Below are 7,678 nucleotides of genomic sequence, written 5' to 3'. Positions count from 1 at the left end.
TTGTTTCTATATTCTTTATTCACATTCCAAATACTTTTCCCTTTCCCAGTTCCCCCCTCCCCATATGTCCCTTAAGACCTCTTCCCTCTGCCCATTCCCCACTCACCCCCTCCCATTTCTCTGTCCTGATACTCCTCTACAATGCTGGATAAAGCCTTTCCAGGACCAGGGCCCTCTCCTTCCTTCTTCTTGGGAATCATTTGATATGCTAATTGTGTCTTGAGTATTCAGAGCTTCTGAACTAATTAATATCCACTTATCAGTGATTGCATTCCATGTGTATTCTTTTGTGACTAGGTTACCTCACTTAGGATAATATTTTCCAGTTCCAACCATTTGCATAAAAATTTCATGAATTCATTGTTTTTAATTGCTGAGTATTATTCCATTGTGTAAATATACCACATTTTCTCTTTCAATTCCTCCATTGAGGGACATCTGGGTTCTTTCCAGCTTCTGACTATTATAAATAAAGCTTCTATGAACATAGTAGAACATGTGTCTTTGTTGCATGCAGGGGAATCCTATTGGTATATGCACAGGAGTGATATATCAGAGTCCTTCGAAAGTGTCATGCCCAGTTTTCTGAGGAATTGACAGACTGATTTCCAGAGTGGTTGTACCATCTTGCAATCCCACCAGCAGTGGAGGAGTGTTCCTCTTTTTCCACATCCTTGCCAACACCTGCTGTCTCCTGAGTTTTTAACCTTAGCCATTGTGACTGGTGTGAGGTGAAATCTCAGGGTTGTTTTGATTTGCATTTCCCTAATGACTAATGATGTTGAACATTACTTAAGGTGCTTCTCAGCCATCCTAATTTCTTCAGGTGAAAATTCTTTGTTGAGCTCTGCACCCCATTTTAAATAGGGTTATTTGGTTATCTGGGGTCTAACTTTTTGAGTTCTTTGTATATATTGGATATTAGCTGCCTGAGTGCTGACTCATTCTTGTTCACAGCCCCTCCCAGGAGAATCAAAATACAAGTAGATTTCCCCCTTTCTGCCCAATTAAAAGACTTCTTCTCAGATTTAAATTGAACATAACTATTATCATTTTGAGACTTATAAAGTACAAGATAGACCTAACACCCAGTCCAACATCTTTGTCAATTATACAGAACCTGTTATCTATCCTATCATAAAAGATTTATAATTCTATACCCCTGACTCATGTCCTGGGTTTAGATTGTATGCCATCTAGAAGCCATCCTCACAAATCTGCATCATCTTTCCCAATGCTAATCAACTTAGGTTGGCCATGAGACTACCAGTTTTCAACCCCACCAGAAATCCAAGAATGATTAATATTACCTGAAAATATGAGAAGCACAAAATACAGCTTCCAAAACTTAGCCTATACTCCATTATCAGCTCTTCTGTGGCTTCCTGTGGTGCCTGGGTGTCCAGGAGCCTGAGAACCTGATGGCCCTTGCCTCCTCGTTTGCCCTAAGAAACCCAGACCTAACTCTGGCTGTTATACACCTTAAAATGTGCTTCTCCACACCCAGAGCAGTGTTCCAAGGTTCATTACGATCTGACAACCACCCAGGGACAGAATGGGGTAAGCACTGTCAACTCCTTGTGTCCCATCTCCCCAGAGTCAGTGTCCTGTTGCAGAACAGGTGCTGGCCCTGTAAGAGTCCATCAGAAAACCCCCACTCAATAAGACCACAGAGACTGGAATTGCTGCAATCTACAAGAGGTTTATTGTTCCAATGTACACTGGGGTCCCTCAAAATGTAGGCAAGAGGAGACTGAGCTCACTAAGCATACCCATTTTATGAACATTTTGGCAGTGAGTTCAGCAGATGCCTGAGTTAGATGACTGTGATTGGTTACCCTCAGCAACATTTAAAATTATTGGTCAACTCCAATGGAAAGATTCTCTCTGCCATTTGGTCCTGTCCTGCCCACCTTAAGGTATTTGTGGTATTTACTGGCACTTCTCTGGCCTCACCCTAGGCAGGGTGGTTCTGTTTAGGGCATTTCCTTATCTATCCTCCCTCCAGGCAGTCTTAGGTTAAATGCAAAGTTTCAGTCCAGCTGTGTGAGCCCTAATTCTTGGTCTTGGGGAGCTGGCCTGCTATTTCTAACAGGGTCCTCACAGACCCACAACCCTCTGTGATTTGACTCTATTTTCCTGTATTCTGTCAAGATATTTATTTATTTCCTCATTAAAGGTCTATATCTTCTTCATGAGTTGAGATGTAATGTCTTTTTCTCGTTCTTTAAGTGTGTTAGGATACCCAGTGCTTGACGTAGTAGGATAGCTGTTTTGGGATGGTGCCATATTTCACTGGCTTTTCCTTATCTTATTTTTTATCATGCCTTTATCCATCTTGTCTGTGGTGTTAGTTGTCCTAGTAGTCCCTAGCAGTAGCAGGCCTCTGGGTCTGGTTGTCCCAGTTGGCAACAGATCTCCTAGAGGGTATGCAGAGATTTGAGACAGAGTGTGAAGGGCAGATTCGTAATTGTAGGTAGAGATAGGGACAGGAAGATGGGGCACATAAAGAATGTGGCAGACCTCACAGCTTCTGGGCTTAATGAGGCTCATCATGCAGGAAATTGGGGAGCGAGTGTCTCACCTGATTGTTATGGGTGGCAGTAGGCTTCCTGTTTCCTAGGATCAGCCTGGACTTGTGATCTGAGGAAATGGTGTTTGGGAGCAACAAAAAGAACTACTTGAAATCAATTGTAGAGAATAAGCTAAACGCCTTGTATTTTAGTGACACAGCTTTCTGAAGATAACCAGACAGCTCAGCTCTAACAGACCAAAGGCCAGTCTTTATATTTCAATTCAATCATCTATCCCAGATTCCCTTTAAATTATCCCACCAATTATCATTTTTCAACTTAGTCCCTTGACTCCTAACAAAAGACTGCAAGCATATTTTTCTGAACTTTGCACACACACACACACACACACACACACAAACCCAAAAACAAAAAACAAAAAACAAAACTCAGAGATCTGCCTGACTTTTTACACACAGACAATAAGTTAGCAGGGTATGATCTAACAATGAGATCACTCCTCCAACATTCTTGGGCCTAAATTCTGTTTGTTCCAGGATGACCTTGAATTCAGGAATCTGTCTGCCTTACATCTGCCTGACTTTTTATCTTTCTGGCAAGCTGGCTCATAGATGCTTCTGTTCTTTTTGGTACATGAAGCCTCTCATAAGATTCATATTTCATTCTCATATTTTGAATAGGTGATAAATCCTATGTATATATTTTTAAATTCATGATTTCAATATTCTTTCCTATACACTTAGGTGCTGTACATAAAGTCAAAGAATTTACCTTTTTTTCTTTGCTAAGGATGTAACACATCCTTACCTCATAGGAGGCATTAACCTTCACATAGAGGACATTCCCCAATAACCTCGGCCAGGAGAATAGTTCTTGATAACTGTCAACACTAGTGGAGGCCCCTATCCTGCGGGCTCTGTCCCAGTGTTGGAATCACGCCACACCAACACTTTCATGACCATGCAGGACTCAGCATCCTAGAAGGCAAGCAGAATTGAGGTCCAGGAAGAGGAGTGTAGATCCAAGATTGCAGATTGAGAAGTGTAACTGAAAATGGATCACAGAAAAGAAATTTCTTTCTTTGTGTATGTTTTCTTGAAATTTAACCTGCTAATTTTTGCCCTCTTCAAAGTTAACTCATTTTTATTCATGCTTTCTTTGAATTTTATTAATGTGTTTGCATTTATTTTTTTTCTTTGACTAATATTTTTATTTATTCTTTGAGGATTTCATATAGTACAGCTTAATCATACTTTATTTCCTTCTCAAAACTCCTCCCAGATCTTTCTCATCTCCTTATTTACCCATTTTCTTCTTTCTCTCTCTTAAAAAAAGTCAAATCTATGGAAACAAAATTATGTTAGTTGACTACAATTGACAATGACATCTGCCTTGGAATGTGGTTGGTTTACCCAATGTCACTCCGTTGAAGAAAACTGAATTTTCCTCACACAGCAGCTATCAATTATAAATAGCTTCTTGCTTGAGGATGGGATTTCATGCTTACTTTTCTCCTCCATGCTGGGATTTTTGTCTGATTTGAATTTGTGAAGGCCTTTTGTTTTTTGTCCTCATCTTTGTGAATTCATATCAGCAGCTTATCTGTAATCTTTGAAAAATACTGTTTCCTTGAAGTTATCAATTACCTTACTTTCTTACAGTGTTTCCACATTCCTTCTGCATATGTATCTGAGCTTTGATTGGAGAGGAGTGATCTTGATATCCCATTTTAGTTTTGGGATTACAAAATCTATTATTTTATGCAAATTGTCTAGTTGTGGATCTATGTGTTAAAGCCTATTTACTATGAAATGAAATTCCTCTGATTGGAGAACTACTGATTGGAGATATCTGGATAATAGAGTATTTCCAAAAGGAACCAAATGACCCTATTCATCAGGAAGTCATTTTAAGAGGTCTGCACTCCTTTTTCTCTCTAACTTTTTTGTTCTTTACTACCTGGTGTTATGTGGTTAGGCGAGATTGTGGTTGAATACATGTTGGAAAGATGGTGGATAATATAACCTAATAAGCACCCAAAAAGTATGTATAGAGTTAAGGGGATACACAGATTAACAGGCAAATATCAGTGATACAGGGTAAACTGAACTGATTAAACTAAACTTAGAAACTATATTTTGTTTTTTTTTACAGTGTGTGGGAATGTTCAAGTGCAGATTTGAGGAAGTCAGAGTATTAATTGCAAGAGTTTGTTCTCTCCACAATGTAGGTTCTGGGGCTCGAACTCAGGTAATCAGTCCTGAGTGGTGAGTGCTTTACATGCCAAGCTTCTTGCTGCCTCTTATTATGGCCAGTGTTATGATGAAGACATGGTTCTACAGTTTTGTCAGTTTTAGTGTTGGTGCAAATCTGTGAAAAGGCACATGAAACTTCAGTATTAATTTTGTAACTCAGTGTGAATCTATTCCTTAATACAGAATGTACAAACTATTTTTCTATTCTTTTATTTCAAGTTCTTTAATTGTAGCTGTTAATAGCAATTTTTCCAATCAAATTGCAAATAAAGTGTCAAGTGGGTTGGATAAATTTCTCAGTTTGGGACTGGAGGGAGATGGTTCAACAGGTTAGAGTCCTGGCAACTTTTGCAGTGGATCAGAACTTGATTCTTAGAAACTATATTTGTAGACTTACACGTGTTTTTAACTCCAGCTCTAGGGGTATGACACTTATTCTTCTGAAAGTTAGGTAATTACTGTATATACAAGCACATCTAACACACATAAACATGAGAAATGGTAAAATATTTCCTTGTTCACAGAAGTAAGTACCACAACTCAGATTTTTAGTTTCATCACACCAACAGTTATAAGTACTCCAGATATTAATCTTGTGGTCTCTATTGTCTGTGGTCAGTTTCAGGCAGCTGAAAAGTTTAGATGCTTGATTTTAATCTTCTGAGAAAATACTACTATGGCTGAGGAAGGCACTGACAGAAAGAGTGGCAACATTTCCAGCTCATTTTTCTGATACCTCTTGTCTCCTGTCTGACAGGCAGGAGTTACTGATGATTGGGAAAACAATTTCACTATGGACCAGAGTAAAGATTTTGACAAGGTCTTTCAGGAAAAGTTGAACAGTTTAGATCTTAGTATTCTCCCTGGTCCTGAGACATTAAACATCTTCAGGTTCCTGAGAATGACCTACTTTTGAATCTTTTCCTCCTTACTTTTGATGTAGTGAGCAGCTTGCACTCTTCAGGAGAGCATGAAGTTATATTGTTCAGTGCTTGACTCTCACCTGAGTAGAGTCCAAGATAGCAATGAATATATCTTCTAACAGAAGACATTGGCCACAGTCACAACACCAAATGGAATGGCATGAAATATATGAAAAAATAATAAACTTTTCATCTTTGAGAACATTTAGTCATAACAATACATGTACAGATAGAGAATATGAAGAGAGATTCTGTTCCTATCTGAGGTTTAAAGTCTTAAGTTAGAGAGAGCAGAGATTAATAGTTTGATCAGGATGGTATAGCACATTAAACTCTTTTTGGAAAATTGTTTTTATTTGTTTCAGACCATCCTGTAGCACAGTGCAGTTATATAGTTATATACAAGAAAACAGAGGGTGATAAACAACTCACCTACTGTGTCAGTCAGATTCTACACCGAAGTCTTTCAATAAATGATTATAACCTTACACTTCTAAAATTAAAGCACTGAGTGCCATGCCTTGATTGTGCAAAGGATGTTGAATACACATTTATGGAATAAAGTATTTAATGATGTTAGTAAAGAAGTCTTCTGTATTTAGCATTTTAGCAACTCTAGCATTCAACAGTTGAAGAGCACAGAACAAGGATCCTTAGGATCTCTGAACATCAACAGTAAAGGGGAGATAGTGGGAAAACCTGCAGCAAAAACTTTACTGAAATGTGCCATGAAGACACGATAATCTATTAAAAAGGTGTGAAAGATGACACAAATAAAATTTAGAAGATAAAAGCTAACAAATGTGACTACCAGCATCAAGATAGTGTGGATTGCTCTGGTCTTAGCTTGGCTTCTCAGGTCCTGATTGGGAGTGAGTATTTGTTGCATTCGCTGGTGATGTCTATGGAGGAGAAGTACCATGGAGACACTGGTCCAGACCATGAAGCTCATGAATATGCCATCATGGAAAATCCGCAAGAAGACAATGCCTACACTGAATCCAGAAGTGGAACAGAACAACTTGCTCTTAGAGTCAGTGTTATTGTCTGTTATCCATGGACCAGTGATCTTAATTGCAATATAGATATTACTTAAGACACTGAAGAACCAACAACTGCAACAAGAATAATTTGTCAAATTTGGGACACTTGCCATGAATATAAGTTTGCCTCTATTAACGGGAACAAGAGTGACAAACTGATAGATACTCAGGACACAGGTAGAGCACAAGTTTGTGCTTCTTGCCACTAGGCGACTGAAGTATTCCAAGTTACATATGAAGTCAGTTGGAGGATTTCTTGGAGCAAAGGCCACCATGTTGTTTGGAAATGAAGTGAGGAAGAGAATCAAGGCATGGCCACAGCCATGTGGCTTAAAATCACCTGCCTGGGCCTCTGCTGAGAACCAGTCAAGACTGGAGAGAAATTATGGACAAAGAGAAAGACATTGCCCACAGTCCCAATACCAAACTTGAAAAGCAAGAGGAGCTCAAGAGACATTTCATCAGTGCTTTTCAGGGATTTGTCAGGAGCAGACATGGAGGTGGCTTTACTTGACCCTGGAGAGATGATTAGGTGGGATACTCCTGTCCTCAGGACTGTGTTCTATTGTTTATGCTTATCAATTGATTTGGGGTAATTTCTTCTCTGTGAGACATTATTCTATCATACTACAGGTGTTTTGTCTGGAAAACAATGCATAGGTAGTACTTAGAATAAAATTTTATAATTATTGAATTACTCCTGCTTTGAGATGACTTGTGTATTGCAACTACATCTTTATTGGTCCAGTAGGTCAAGAACACAATAATACAGGTTTGAGCACACTATGAGATTTGCATATGAAAAAAAGATAGGAAAGAGACTTGTATGAGTGTGTGATTCTATCATCAGAATTCAATACAGTTATGAGGGAGTTGAGGCTTCATATAGAGAGCCTTATTGGGATGCCATGCCACCTGGCAGG

The 7,678-nt window shown here is 38.9% G+C and overlaps 1 pseudogene; it reads right to left on the bottom strand.

Annotated features, from left to right (window-relative positions):
* Positions 1 to 6,334: 6,334 nt before the first annotated feature.
* LOC127683172 (vomeronasal type-1 receptor 2-like) lies at positions 6,335 to 7,290 on the bottom strand (annotated as a pseudogene).
* Between the last annotated feature and the right edge of the window lie 388 nt (positions 7,291 to 7,678).

Source organism: Apodemus sylvaticus, chromosome 1, assembly GCF_947179515.1.
Source record: "Apodemus sylvaticus chromosome 1, mApoSyl1.1, whole genome shotgun sequence".
NCBI lineage: Eukaryota > Metazoa > Chordata > Mammalia > Rodentia > Muridae > Apodemus > Apodemus sylvaticus.
Note: the sequence above shows the minus strand (reverse complement) of the source record. Positions and strands in the feature narration are given on the sequence as shown.